The sequence below is a fragment of the Chinchilla lanigera genome, unplaced genomic scaffold (genome assembly GCF_000276665.1).
Source record: "Chinchilla lanigera isolate Chin_1 unplaced genomic scaffold, ChiLan1.0 scaffold00063, whole genome shotgun sequence".
Taxonomy (NCBI): domain Eukaryota; kingdom Metazoa; phylum Chordata; class Mammalia; order Rodentia; family Chinchillidae; genus Chinchilla; species Chinchilla lanigera.
In genome coordinates, this window is record NW_004955464.1 from 5120309 (window position 1) to 5135656 (window position 15348).

General features: G+C 53.0%; 1 long non-coding RNA gene across 1 annotated transcript; it reads left to right on the forward strand.

The window, feature by feature from the left end:
* The first annotated feature begins 6990 nt into the window (after positions 1-6990).
* On the forward strand, positions 6991-8389 carry LOC106150080. The gene is made up of 2 exons (XR_001236672.1): positions 6991-7196; positions 8017-8389. It is a non-coding gene; the product is annotated as an uncharacterized LOC106150080 (long non-coding RNA).
* Positions 8390-15348: the final 6959 nt, after the last annotated feature.

A 15348-nucleotide genomic window follows, 5' to 3' on the forward strand; every position in this document is an offset into this window, starting at 1 on the left:
TTGGCCGGGGCCGCCCGCATCACCTGGGTGAGGGAGTTTCCCTGTCTTTGAAATCAAGCACAAGCGAACCAGGAGGGAAACTGTCCCCCACTGGAGCTCCAGCCCAGACCTGTGGGTATCCATGCCATCAGCATCCTCCGGGAAGGCAGCTGTGGGAATCAAATCTCCTCTGTGCCCAGCAGTCGGCAGCGTGCAAAGTGCTCTCCTAAGCGCTCTGTCCCTCTGTCCTCTTTCCTGTCCTGAGAACAAAGTGGGCGCTGAGGCCTGGGAGGTGAAGCCCTGTGCCCAAGGTCACACAGTGAGGTGATGGGGGACCTGGGGTAGAAACAAGGCCCCCATGTGGCCCACACATCAATTAAGTAGCTCCTCCTGCCTCAGGGTGGTGGCCAAAGCCAAGCACCACTTGGGTGAGTGACAGAGGAGGTACTGCAGCCTGGGTCTTCAGAGATGCCCAGGCAGATGGGCGGCATCTGGCCAGAGGGAGCCTCCAATGGAGGCCTGGAGGTGGGAAGGTGGAAGGCAGCGTGGGCACAAGGAAGGCTCCACTGGGGCTGGCATCGAGGGAGCACGGGCTACCAAAGGTGGCACCTCCTCTTCCTGGCCCTCCCTCTATCTCCCAGCTGCCTCTCAGAACATCTGCTCTGCTTTGCTGGTGGCTCAAGCCTGTAATCCCTCACAAGCTAGGGCCCAGTCTGGAAAACTGAGTGAGACCTTGTCCCCAAAATAAATAAATAAGCAAGCAAGCAACAAGCTAGGCTGCAGTCAGTGGAAGAGTGCTTGCCTTGCATGCACAGCATCCTGGGTTCGATTCCCTAGTACAACAAAACAAAATGAAAGGCGAAAGCCCAGACATCCACTCTCCCTTCCCATCCGTGTTCGGGTTTCTTGCCCCGTCATTATGGAAGCTCCTGGAGTCAAGGAGCCTGGGCAGCTCTTTTCTCAGCCTCAGCCTGGAGCACAGATTGGCCTGGCCCAGCAATGGAGTCAGAGTGTGAACGAACCAGTGGATGAGGGTGTGGTGCCAGCTGGGTACGTAAAACAGCAGCAGGCAGGTCTTTGAACACCAACCACATGCCCCTCGGTTGTTCTTCTTTCCACATTCTTCCATCCTTGTGAGACCCGTGCAGTTATTTATCCTGATCTCCACTATGTAAGGGAGGAAACAGGCTCGGAGAGGGGAGAAACCTGGATAAGACCATAAAGTCCCCAAGTGTCTCAGGGTTTTGAGCCCCAGCCACCAGGCTCTGTCAGTTGCTTTTGCACACACTCCCAGCATGTGCCCCTGTGCAGGTGTGCACAGATGTACACACACACGCATACACGTGTACTCATGGCATCCACGGCCCACGCATGGACTCCCAGACCATGGCCCATGATCCTGGGCACACACTTTTACCCTGACAAAGTGCTTCTGGGTGCCAGGTGGAGGGCAGAGTGGGGTGGCCAGAACCAGGAGGCGATGCAGCTCCCATCACGAGGCACCTTCTGCTCGCCGGGCTGTGGAAGTCCTTTTTTCAAAACAGTCTTCATGCCGGGCGTGGTGGCTCACACCTGTAATCCTAGCGCTCTGGAGGCTGAGGCAGAAGGATGGATGGGAGTTGAAGGCCAGCCTGGGCTACATAGTGAGACCCTGTCTCAAAAAAACCCAAAAAACTAACTAAATAAATAAATAAAAATAAAAGTTTTTTTCTCTCTGTGCAAATTTTTGCCCTAAGTAATCATTCCCTGGGTCACAGGAGAAGCAAAGATTTCCCACCTGCATCTGGTGTACAAGCTCTGTGCTGGGCTCCTTAAAAACAGGCACCACTCAGAGATTCATTGGGGTGCCCCAGGTCACCCAGGATCAGAGGTGCAAGGAGGCTTGTGACTGCCTTGTCCACCTCAGCACTTCCTTCCCTGTCCAAGTCTCTCACCAGCACCCCCAAGCTCACTTTTTTTTTTTTTGTCTTTTTGAGACAGGGTCTCCCTGTGCAGTTCAGATTGGCCTTGAGCTCACTTTGTAGCCCAGGCTGGCCTCAAACTTGCAACAATCCTCCTGCCTCAGCCTCCCAAGTGCTGGGATTACAGGTGTGCGCCACCATGCCCGACCTTGCCAAGTTCACTTTAAATGGTAGCCAAGGGGAGAAGGGAGGGACCAGAAATCGGCAAAGCCTTGCCCATGGCCACACAGACAGGGGACTGCTACTGGAGCAGGACTGGGGTGCAGGTGGGGTGCAAGAACACCTTTCCCACCAGAGTGGAACTTGAGGCTGGCTGCGGGTTGGGGAAACTTTGCCCACAGTCCAGGTCTCTCTCCAGCTCAGGTTCACCTCAGAAAGGGGTGGAAGGAAGGAGGTGGGTCTTGTCCAGGCCAGGCTGTGGTTCTGGGTGGTGGAGCACTTTTGTGTGCCCTGGTTTGTGTGCTCTTCTGGCAGTGCTTAAAGGGGTGGCCAGACTTGAGCTCCTGCGTGTGCAGCTGGGGCACAGGTGTGAGGAGCTTAGTGTACAGGTGTGTTAGGGCAGGTGTGTGTGCCTGCTTGTGTCTAGTGTTCCTGCTACTCTCTCCTGTGTGCTTGGCCCATTCCAGTGAAGGAAGTTCCATCTCCCCATTGTCCCATGCAACACCCTCAGGTTGACAGGGAGCGGGGCCTGTGGCAGGCAGGGTCTCCAAAAGCACCAAGGAAGGTGTGGAAGCATCACTGATGCCAGGTGTGTGCTGGAGTGGTTATGTGCCATGTGTTGCTGTGTGTGTGTGTGCATGTGTGTGTACATGTGCACACTCTCTCTAGAAGGGCCTGGAGTTCCCAGCCCTCAGGCCCCTCCAGTTCTGCCCAGCATGTTCCTGAAGGGCAGGGACTGCTGGGCGCTTTCCCTGTCCGGGGGCGGGAGGTGGTCTGAAGTTGGTGCCTGAGGAAAAGGCCATGTGAGCTAGAGCGGAAGCCGGAGCTTATCCAGGAGCTGGCTGTGTTGCCCACCTGAGAGAGGCCACACAGGGCTGGACACAGTGCCATCTCGTGGGCCACGGGGAGGATCTGTGTCTCTCTCAGGAGAAAGAGAAAGGCTAGTCCTGTCATCCATGTGCCACCACCTCTCCAGTCCTCTGCTTTCTCTACCACCCATGCCGCACCGGCCGCTCTCCCAGGCTTCGCTGCCTCCAGCTGCTACCTTGACCATGACCAGACCTTGGGTTCTGGTCCCGCTCTGGGAGTGAGTGTTGGCTTGGTCTTTGTTCTAGGTTCTAGGTCCTGAGAATCCTTGCTATGTCAGCCCAGGGACACGGTGTCCTACTTACCACACTGCACAAACTTGATGCTTCTGGCCATGTCCCTTAAGCTCTTTACTAGCGAACCTTCCTGCCTGGCCCCTTGGAGCTCCCCCTTGCCCTCAGGGTGAAGTCAGAATGCCTGCACTCTCTCAAGCCTGTGTAACTAGCCCCATGCTCTTGGAGTGACACCTCCAACCACTGTTCCCGCTGACCCCCAGTGCTGCTGGTTTCCTGTGTTCTGTGAGAATGATGGCGTAGTGTGGATGGTATGAGTGGAACTATTTGTGTGTGTGTGGTTGTGGCGGTGTGTGTGGTTGTAGTAGAGTATGTGATGGTTGTGATATGTGTGTGATGGTTATGATGATTGTGGTGGTGTGTGGTTATGGCATGTATGTGTGGTTGTGATGATGTGTGTGGTTGTGGTAGGTGTGGTTGTGGTGGTGTGTGGTTGGGATGGTGTATGTAATGGTTATTTTGATTGTGGTGGTTGCGGTGGTATGTGCAGTTATGATGGTGTGTCATTGTGATGGTCTGTGGGATTGTGGTGAAGTGTTTGAGTGTAATGGTGTGCGATATGTGTACTGGCTATAACGATGTGTATGTGATATTTATGATGATGTGTGTGTTGTGGTAATGTGTGTGTAATAATTATGATGATGTGGCTGTGGTGTTGTGTGTGGTTGTCATGGTGTGTGATGTTATAATGATGTGTATGTGATGGTTATGAGGCTGTGTGTGTGTGGTTGTGGTGAGGTATGAATAATGGTTATGATATGTATGTGATAGTTATGATGATGTGTGTGTGGTTGTGATGGTTACAATGATATGTATGTAACGGTTGTGATGATGTGTGTGCGCTATGATGATGTGTGTGTGACGATTGTGGTTGTGGTGTGTGTGTACATGAGCGTGTTAACAGGCACCAAGACGACTGTCAGGCGCCCCACCTGTGTGTCAGCCAGAGCAGCTCCCTAGCCTCAGCTTGACAGCCAGGCCCCAAATCGGATCATTGCTTTCAGGCTTCTGAGGCTGAGAAGACCTCTGAGGCTCTGCTCTGAGTAGACTCCGGGTTGACGGCCCCTCCTCCAAGCGAGGTGGGCTCAGCGCTCGCTCCTACAAGGCCCTCTCTCTCTGCCGGGGGCCTCGGTGGCCTCTAGATGCCCCACTTCCAGGAAGCCTCTGGGCTCCTTTACAGGACAGGGCTGTTCCCTGCTCTGAGCACCGCTCCCCGTCCCGCCCTCCTTTATGTTCTGCTGACCCCACCGAGGCTGAGGCTCCCAGCCCGTCCCCTCCACACTGATGTCCTTCCTTTCTGCACTGCTGACTCATGCACAGACATGAACAATACCCATCGGGCTCACAGTTCCTGTGGGAGAAACACGAAACAAGATATGACACTGGGGGACATCAACACTGTGACGGGAGAGGGGCCTAGTGGCTCCTGACCCAGGATGGGACAAGCAACCAAGGCTTCCCTGGGAAAGTAATCCCCAAGCACAGTTTTACATGGGAAAATGTCCTAGGCAGAGGGAGCTGCATGTGCAAAGGCCAGGAGCACTGGGGAGAGTGTTTGAGTGACCAGAGGCAGTCAAGATGGTGTGGAAGAAAGACTAGGAGTGGAGTGGCAGGAGATGAGAGGTAGGTGGGGAGCTGGGGCACACAGAGTCTGGGGTGCAAACCATGCAGCTGGAACCTCATCCCCCAATATAATGGGGCCACAATAGGGAACTGAAAAGGAAGTGACAAGGTCAGGTTTACTTTAAAAGGTTATTACTTGCAGCTTGCATAACATAAAATTAAGCATTTTAGAGTGAACAACGCACATATAGCGCATTCGCAATATTGTGCAAGCAATGTCGCTCTCTGGTTTTCATCCTGCCAAAGTAAAAGGCTTCGCCCTTTAAGCAGTTTCTCCCATTCTCCCTCCCCCAGCTCCTGGCGACCTCCAGTCTACATACTGTCTATATGGATTCATCGGCTCTGGACATCTCATATGACAAAACCATAACATGCTGTGATCTTTGTGTGTGGCTTAGTTCACTTAGCTTAATGTCTCAAGGTTTATCAGGACTATGGCTTATATCTACTTCATTCCTGGGCTGGGGGTGTGACTCAGTGGTAGAGTGCTTGCCTCCTTGCATGCATGAGGCCCTGGGTTTCATCCTGAGCACACAAACAAAGCAAAACAAAAAGCTTTGTTCTTTTTCATGGATGAATGATACAGGCGCTCCTCAACTTACGATGGGTTCATCCTGACAAACCTATGGTAAGCTGAAAATATTGTCAGCTGAAATAGATTTAGTGCACATAACCTACCAAACATGACAGCTCAGTGAAACATCAGAGCTTACCCAGAGACAGAGCGATCGTGTGGCTGACGGGGAGCTGCAGGTCACTGCCACCACTCAGTGCTAGGAGAGTACAGTACCACGTATTGCCAGCCTGGGGCAAGATCAATATTCCAAAGCCAAGCGCAGTTCCTATGGGTGCATGTCACTTTTGTACCACTGTAAAGCCATGCCACCGTAAATTGGGACCAACTGTAATCCAGTCTGTGGACAGATGGCTAATCGTTCATCCATCACCACTGGAGGACATCTGGGCTGTTCGGGCTCACTGTTGATCCCTCCAGCTGTGTCCCTGCTTGGTTTGGAGGGGACAGGATTTCATGAGGAAGACAGTCTAGGGGCTATGTCAGTGACAGGGGCCCAGGGTCCTGGCCACCAGAAAGACAATGCCAGTTTATAAGGAGCTGGAACGTGGGGTTGGAGGGAGGAGAAAAATGGAAGTGGAAGACGGGAACTCCTAAGGACCCCATTGTTCTGGAAGGCAGATCTGGACCATCTTTCTGAACATTGAGTCAGCAAACCCACACACAGTGACTAGTACATAAAAGGAGCCGCTAAGTTGATCATGACTGTACACACCTACAATCCCGTCCCTCTGAAAGGCTGAGGCAGGAGGATTGCAAGCTCAAGCCCAACCTAAGCAATTTAGCAGGGTTGTAAGCATAAAGCCACTTACATACAAATTCAGTGTGGAAGCATACAGAGAAAACCGCAAAGGCCCCAGTCCTGGGAGTGTGTGAGGTTGGAAAAGACAACAGGAGCAGGTTCCAAGGATGAAGTGCTGCGGTGTTGCCATGCTGTAGCTATCAGCAGACAGCCCAGTGATGTCCCTCGTTGGGGATGAGGACAGTGCCAGTGACCCCAGGCAAGTGAAGCCAGGGCCACAGAGCTAACAGAGGTGAAGAGCTACAGCCCCTGGATGAGCCTGGCTGAGGGGCTCAGGAGAGAGGCCAGGCAGGTGGAGAGACAGGGCGGTGGTGGTGCGGCTTTGTAGGCAGTGGTCAAAGTTCAGTCTGCTGCTTGACCTGATGTAGGTGGGTGGGCTTTGGGTGTGTATAGTATAGTGGGGAAAACTAAGGAAGGGAGTGCTGCCGAAGCAGGAGGGGCTGGAGCATGGGGCAGGGACCAGGGCCCCAGGAAGCGGGGTGTGTCGCCCCCCAGAAGGGGGCGGGAGCTCTCTCCTGTGATGCTTTTATATTTTTGTGGCACGGGCGCTGAGAACATTGTTAGGAGGTCGGCAGGCGATGGTGGGGTGGGGCCAGAGGGGAGGGAGAAGCCTCTAACCAAGCTGAGAAGCCTGGGACTGAGTGAGCTCCTGCAAGGGGCGAGGGACCCATGGGAAGCCAGGAGTGGGAGGGGCTTGGAGCCCAGACTGGCCGGAAGGAGCTGGGCCCTGGTCAGGAGGCTGGGCCTGCCTGAGCGGCCTTGCCTAGGTCTCTGCCCCCTCAGGCATCTGAACAGGCACTCTGGAGGACCCGTAGCCAGCACTGTACCCTGCCCAGCCCTTACCTGGCTGTGACGGCCTTTGGCCGTGTGGAGGGAAAGGCTCCCACCCCAGGAAGCACTGATGGAGGCCTCTGTTTTTAAGTGGTTCTGGGAAGCAGGTAGGTGGGGCTTCCAGCTGCCTGCCAGAATTTCCAGGATGCCAAAATAGTTTTCTTTCCCTTCCCCCTCATGCTGAGATCTTTCCTGAGCCCAGGGCATATGCAGGGGGGGGAGGTATCCGGAGAAGCTGAGAGACACCAGCAGCATGAAAACCAGGGTTGAGCCTGTGTGCAGACAGCTCCTGAGGACAGCCTGGGAGACAGGAGACTGCGTCTAGTGCCAGTTTGGCCAGACTGTCTGACCTTGGTCTTGACTGCTCCACATTCTGCCCTTGGCCTCAAATCTAAGCACCCCCAGAGCCAGACCCCCTCTAGGGCTTGCTGAGCACAGACTTCTGGGTCCCAGCTCTAGAGTTTCCAGTTTAGTGGGCCTAGAGCAGGGCTCAAGCACTTACATGCCTAACAAGTGCCTGAGTGAGAACCACCGGCCTAGGGCCCTCCCTTCTGCGTCCCAGTGTCCCCAGTTCTGTCCAGAAGCACACAGGGGGGCTGGGGATTCAGCTCAGCGGCAAAAGCGCCTGCCTGGCAAGCACAAGGTCGTGAGTTCAGTTCCCGGTACCAGAGAAAAACCAGAAGCACACAGGCTCTGCCTACCTCCTCCCATGGGCACTGGGAGGCTCCAGCAAAGCCACCAGGTGACTAAGGCATTCAGAGAGCTGGCTGAACACCCTGGTTGCATGTCACAAGGTCAGCGTGAAGTGACGGCTGGAAGTAGGTCCCAAGTAGCTGCGGCTTCCTCTGCACCCCCCATCCTGAAGAGGTGCTTCAGGGACACTGCAGGACAGAGGTGGCTGAGGCTGGGGTTTCTGCGTCCCTCAAGGTGCAGCATTTCTGTGCATACCAACCTGACGGCTTCCAAGCACCAGGCTCTGCGACTCTGCCTGAGGACTTCCTCTGGCCACGGAACGCCAGGCCTCATGTGACACAAGAAGTCCACCAGGGAGCTAATGTCCATTCCCCAAGGCATATCCCAGCCAGTGAATGGGGATACAAACCCCAGCTCCTTCACCTCTTAGTGGAACAACTCTTTGGCATGTTCTATAGGGTCACCCAGAATTCATCAGTGGAACTGAGCCTGGCTAGGCACGCCGGAAACCTGCTCCATGACACACCTCCTGTTGGCTTCTTCCTTCCCTGCATCAGCTCCATGAAGAATCCTCTGATCTCTTTTCAAATAAACCACTTGTCTCAAAGCTTTGTTTTTGTTCCTGGGGGAACCCAACCCCAGAAAGAATAATAATAATGATAATGATAATAATAATAATAATAACACTGCTGTTCATTGAGCAGCTACTATGTTCCAGATATTGCATGCATATGACCTTGTTTGATCACCCTGCCAAGAGGGCATTATCACTTCTCTGCCACCACCGAGGTTGGTCAGGTCCAGAGAGGGCAGAATCTCAACCAACGAGCTTTCAGTCCACAAGGGAGGCTGTTTAGGTAGGTCAGACTCTCCTCTACACTTCAAGGACAGCAGGTCAAGGGACCAGGAAGTGAGGACACAAGAAATGGCTCCTTTGGCCCTGACTCTGTCCCCAGGGCAGGCACAGTGGCAGCAGCAGGACCTCTGAGGACCTCTCTGATTGAGGTACCGGGAAGAAAAAGGCTGAGCAAATGAGAGTGAGTGAGAAGCCATCCTCGCCTGACTGCAGGTATGACTGCTCTTTGGAAGTAGCAGGGGGCCTTTTGGGAGAAATAAGTTCTTATTTATGAAGAAAGGGGTTCAGGGCCACAGACTGTATCATTCACAGCTCCCTTTGTGCTTGCAGGCCAGCACAAACCTGTTCCTGCAGCCCTCGTGGGCGTGGAGTGTGCCCTTTGTCCATGAAAGTCCAGTCAGTTTTGCTTTGGGTCTCAATTTCAAAGTATGTTCTGTAGTAAACATTTTCATTGTCTCAAAAGGAAGCTATTTGGGTTCTAATGAAGTCACACGCTTGTGGATAGTAAAATGAGCTCCCCGCTAGCACGAGGGCCCACATCAGACCTCACGCTGGGCCCATTTCCCTGGTAGGAGCTTTGAATACATCCTCCTGTGTCTGCCCTCAGTTTCCTCATCTGTGACAAGCGAGGCAGCTACATGGGCCCGCACTGGAGGTTCCAGGTTTGACAGGACCCATGGCTCCCTCTCGGGGCCACTTGGCAAATCTAGCGGGTTCCTGGTTCCGTCTGTGTGGAAGCAGGACTGTAATTGAGCCTGCAGGGTCACGGAGACAAGCCCAGCCCATCCATCTCCTCTGGGAGCAGCCCGGGGAGATAAATCCTACCGCAGCTGCCACTCACGTCACCTCGGGGACAGCCTGTCTGGGGTTCACACTGAGAGAAGGAGGAGCTGGCGAAGCCAGGCCTCACAACTGAGACGCTCACCAAGTGGGGTGGGACCACAGGCCGAGGGTTCCCTGCAGGGGAAGCAGTGGCTCCCTGGAGCCCACCCGCTACAGCCATGGTTCGAGGGATTCACCACACACTCCCCTTCCCTGGACTCAGGATCGGGGGAGGGCAGGCACCACGAGTACCAGTAAAAGCATCCTTGTCTCATTAAGTGCTGATGCTCCGCCATGCCCTGTGCTTATCATTCTACTTATGCCATTTATTCCTCATGCCAATCCCAGGGAGGACCCTTGGACTATAGCTGGGAAAATGTCTCTACCGAGAGGTTGAGAACAGAGATGCCAAGAAACTTGTCTAGGATCACTCAGCTTGCAGTAGCCAAACCAGGCTTTCAATCCAAGCAGTTTAGCTCCACAGCCTGAGCTCTGAACCACTCTACAAAATAATCCAGATAGTAGTGATGACAACACTATGACAGTGGACTGTGTCAGGCAGCGATCAGAGGGACCATACAGAGAGTAAGAGAAGATGGGCCGGGGTCTTCGAGGTAGCCTGACAGAGGGAATATCAGGCGCAAAGGTGAGGGGTTGAGAAAGGCCACTGAGCCGGAGGAGTGGTGACACATTTGGAAAGACAGACACATACAGGGAGGTGAGTTTGGTGAGGGAGAAGGCAGCCAGAGTGCAGCAAACCCCGAGCCGAGGAGGCACTTGGGTCGTAGCTGGTGGGCGACAGCCACCCCTGGAGCTCTTCAGAGGCTGTGACACGGCTGTGTGCAAAGTCCACACTGCCTCTCACTAGCTCAGTGGTCTTGGGTCAGTCATTTCCTTCCTGGAATTTTCCTGGAATAGTCAGTTAACTCAGAGGGGTCATTTCTTCTTTGCAGACTTTGAGCAGGAACTTGCAAGACAATGGATGGAAGGGATTTGTAAACTGCAAGAGATTTTATAAACTCAGGCCGGCAGGTGGAATGGAGAGAAGAGATAGCAGGTGGAATTGAGCCAGCTATTTTGCCAAGGGGCTATTGGCTTCAGTCCAACCTTCTTTCATTGTTAAAAAGTCGTGCCAGCAGGGCATGGTGGCTCACACCTGTAATCCCAGCTCTCAGGAGGCTGAGGCAAGAGGATCATTGCGAGCTCGAGACCAGCTTGGGCTACAAAGTGAGCTCAAGGCCAGCCTGAACTGCATAGCAAGACTCTATCTCAAAAAAAAAAAAAAAAAAAAAAGTCATGGCATCTGCACAGAGTTTGCTACTGAACAACTGGCCTTCATGACCTCGCTTGGTGATGCCCAAGCCTTTGGAGTTAGGTAGAATCATTCCCATTTCACAAGTGTAGGCCCAGAGAGGCCGACTGAGGTGCGAGCAGTGCAGTGTCACAGCGGCAGAGCTGTGCTCCTCCAGCTGGCCACATGGACATGGCTGCCTACGGCAAGCCAAGGTCACAGAGGTGCACACAGGCAAACAGCAGGAGCCGAGGGCGAGCAGTAGTCAGGGTCATGAAGTCTCAAAGGTCGTCTGTCACGCTCCTGAGGCCCAAGTTTGAATTCTTTCCTTCCAGACCGGTGTGGAAGTCTGTCTGTGACCAAGTCCAGCCTATTGCACCAAGCCTGCTCCTCACCTGGTTCTCTTTGTGGGAGGGAGCAGGCCCTCAACACCTGGGCTTTGTTTTGTTTTGTTTTTTGAGACAGGGTCTTTCTTTTTTTTTTTTTGGTTTTTCTCCGGTACCAGGAACCGAACTCACGACCTTGCGCTTGCCAGGCAGGCGCTTTGCCGCTGAGCTAAATCCGCAGCCCCGGGTCTTTCTATATAGCTCAGGCTGGCCTTGAACTCACTATGTTGTCCAGGCTGGCCTTGAACTCGTGATGAGCCCCCTGTCTCAGCTTCTTGAGTGCTGGGATTACAAGTGTGCACCACCACACCCGGCAACACCTGGGCTTTAGAGCTGGGCCCAACTCAGGCTAAATCCCAGCCCTGCAGCCATCCTTGTGTCACCTTGACCTGTCTCTGAGCCTCAGTTTCCTGACGCAACTCAAGGATAATGATACCTCAAAGGAAGGCCAGGCGTGGTGGTAACGGTGGCACACGCCTGTAACCTCAGGACTAGTGAGGCCAAGGCAGGAGGATCACTGTGAGTTCGAGACCAACCTGGGTTACATAATAAATTCAAGGCCAGCTATACTACATAGCGGGACCCTGTCTCAAAAAACCAAAAAACCTTCAAAGGGCAATCTCAAGGATCGAATGCGATAGTGATTGTAGGAACTCACAGACTCTCCTTGCGGGATGTGCAAGGAACTGTTCACTGGTATCTAGAGAGAGCAAGAGGCACACAGGAGCAGAGAGGAGGCCAGGAGACCACACACTTTTTTGTAATCTCTTCCTCCGTCTTAGCAGGGATGTCCTCATTCAGATAAATTAATGCTGTTTCAAAAGCGAGCCAATGAAAGGCAGGCACTCGGCAGTCTCGGCACTTCTTAGCTGCTCCATAAAGGTTAGCTTTCCCCACTCTCACATATATTGCTGCAAAGGATTTTTCAGAACTCTGTTCCTTGGATTCCTCCCCAAAGCTCCTCGGCATAACAGGAAAGACAGAGGTCAAGACAAGTGGTACCTCTGAGCTGGGACAGAGGGCTTCACAGGGCAAAAACCTACTCTGATCTGGCTCCTTGTTGCCAGGTACAGAGCACCAGCTTTGCCAAGAGAGCCAGGGGGCCCAACTATGAGCCCCACAAGCTGAGCTGGAGCTTGCTTTGCAGCCCGTTGGCTGGGTAACCCTGGGCAAGTCACTCAACCTCGCTGGGCTGTGGGTCTCTGGTGTCAGTTGTGTGCTCCTCCTGTGCTCTGAGAGGGCGTCCTGGGACCGCTGTCCACCATCATCGCTTCTCCCTTCGCAGTACCATGAAGTGCTTGACTTCAAGCCAGGGCAGCAAGGCCAGGGAAGGCTTTTGCCCATGGGGTAAGGCTGGGTGCAGGGTTCAGAAGGCCCTGGAGGTCAAGGTAGAGAGGAGCTGACAAGAGTTCTTTCTGTGCTGCTCTCCCCAACCTGCCCATGGGCCATTTCGGCCAGCACTGGGCCACGAGCTGAGCTCACTAACCCAGCAGCGAGGGCTCTGGATTGTGCCAAAGAAGCAAAATCCAAAAGTAACAGAGCTTTACCTTATCCACTTGCCAGGCGGGTGCTGATGCTAATCCTATTCCCAGCCAAAGCAACTCAGACGAACAAAACCTGCGCCCACCCCAGCTCCACACCATCTGGCGTCTGGTGGGCGTGGACTCGGGGCACCTGGCTATGTGTGGGCCACCGGGTCATTACTGTGCACACCTTGTACAGCACAGGTGCGCTTGGCCTTGGCCTGCACTGCCTCTAAGGCTCACGGGAAGATGCGTGCTGGTGCAGGAGGCAAAAAGAAAAAGTGGAATAAGTAAGGGTATATGCTAAGAAAAAGCCACCGTGTGTATCAGAGAGGAACTTGGAAGAGGGTGGCCAGGAAGACTTCCGGGAGGAGGTCCCCCAGGACCAGGTATCACACAGCAGGGTCAGATGGGAGAGCAGCTGCCGATGCCCCGGAGAAGAGGCACAGGGTGAGTCTGAGGGACAGAGCAAGGCCCGCTTGGCTGGAGCCCAGGGTAGGGACAGGATGGAGACGGGTCTAAGGCCAGGACACGCAGAGTCCCATAGGCTGCTCAGAGGACTTGGGTTTACTCTTAGTGCGACAGAAGCCGGGGAAGGGTTTTGAGCAGGGCAGCGCCACGATCTGCAGTGTGTTCCAGATGCTTGCTCTGCTGCTGGGTGGAGAAAGGATTGTGGGGGACAAGCAGGCCCCAAGTAGACCAAATAGGAGAATCTGGCATCAGCAAGGAGAAGGTTGCGGAGTAGGGTTCGGCTGAGGAAGCGGTGACACTTAGGGTAAATACGAGACATCCCTGCCGGGTGTGCAGTGAGCAGGGCCTCACCGTGGGGCTGAGGTTTGGGTCAGTTTGACCCCATTCTCCCCCAGGGTCCCCTTCCCTAGCACCTTTGACAAATAATAATATTCGACTGGCTCAAGTACTGACCCAAAGCCCCTGTGACAATGCGGGGCACATCTCCCCTGTGGGCTGGTCCCGAGTCACGTGGCCATGGCCACACGGGCTGCTTCCCTGTGAAGTGACCCTGCCCACCGCTGTGCATTTCCAGCCTCACTGCGTCCTTGGGAGCCCTGCTCTCTGCATATCTTGGTAGATTTGCTGACCCAGAACCAAACTCAGGAGCACAAGAAACCAGGGCAGAGGGAGAGTGTGGCCCCGTCCGGCCAGCTCTTTTCTTAGTTCTCTTTAGTGGATGTTTGCCGTATGCCATGTTTACGTTCCTTGCTCAAAGTTGTACATGTGCACAACACATCTTAATCCCTTTTTCATCCCTTTCCTCTTCTGTTCCTCCCCCTCCTTCCACCTCTCAATCTGCTTCCCATTTGAGAGAGATCTACTTCCCGACCTCCTATTATCTATCTTTTATTTTGCTCTTTATTTACATGTTGGGTTTCACAGGAAAAAAGGAATCATGCAATATTTAAGCTTGTGTGTCTGATTTCTTTCACTTAACATTGTGATCACAGCTAGGGGTGTTGGCACACACCTGTAATCCCAGTACTTGGGAGGCTGAGGCAGGAGGATTGCTGGAGTTTGAGGTCAGCCTATGCTACATAGTGAGTTTAAGGACAAGCTGGATTACAGAGCGAGACCCTGACTCAAAAAAACCAAAGGGAAAAAATCGTGGTCTCAAGGTGCATCCATTTTTCTATAAACGACTCAAATTTATCCTTCTTTATGGCACAGTGGTACTCCATTGTGTGTAAATATCACATTTTCGTTACCGATTCATCCACTGATGGACATTTAGGCTGCTTCCAATATTTAGCTACTGTGAATTGTGCTGCTACAAACATGGGAGTACATGTATCACGGTAATATGATGTCTTTAACTCTTTTGGAAAGACACCTAGAAGAGAAATAGTTGGATCAAATGGAATTTGTAGTTTTAGTTTTTTTGAGGAATTTCCGTACTGAAGTCAGTGGTGGTTGTGCTACTTTGTGTTTCCACCAATGTAGTGGAAGTATTCCTTTACCCCTACAGCCTCACCAGCATTTGTTATTGTTTGATTTCTTGATGAGAGCCGTTCCTTCTGCAGTAAATAGAATCCCAGTGTTGGTTTAATTTCCATTTCTGTAATGCTCGGTGATGTTGATCATTTCTTCATGTATTTATTGGCCATTTGTACTTCTGAGAGGCATCTATTCATTTCCCTTGCCCACTTTTTGACTAGGTCTTTTATTTTGGGGGGTCTGATTTTTTTAATTCTTTGAACATTCTAGATACTTGTCCTTGTCTGAAGAGTAGCTGCCTGCCTGGTTCTAATCACTCATTCAGTGCATGAGTCTTCTAACCACTCATTCAGAACCCTTGAGCCTCACAAGGGTTCCAGATGCTTCTGAGGCCACAGAAATGATCCACCCTGGACAGGTTCACACTCAGCTGAAAGGAGAAACAGATAAAGTGCCTGAGGTGCTCCTACCGCTACCCACATAGGACGCCCTGGCCCATGGGGCTGAGATTTTACTTAGGAGTTTCCTTACTTCACACTTGAAAGTCTCCAAGTGGAAATCCCCTGCCTCGCACCCTGGTTGCTCCTCGACTGCCCCCACCTTGTTCCCAGTCCCACTACAGGTTATTTTTTCTCTTCCTGCGCTTTGGCCCCGGCTGCTTACCTTGCTACTGGTCCTTTTCTTTGACGTTTGTCTAGTTTGCATGTTTGCATGCACCTTTCCTGGTACTTGAAAGGC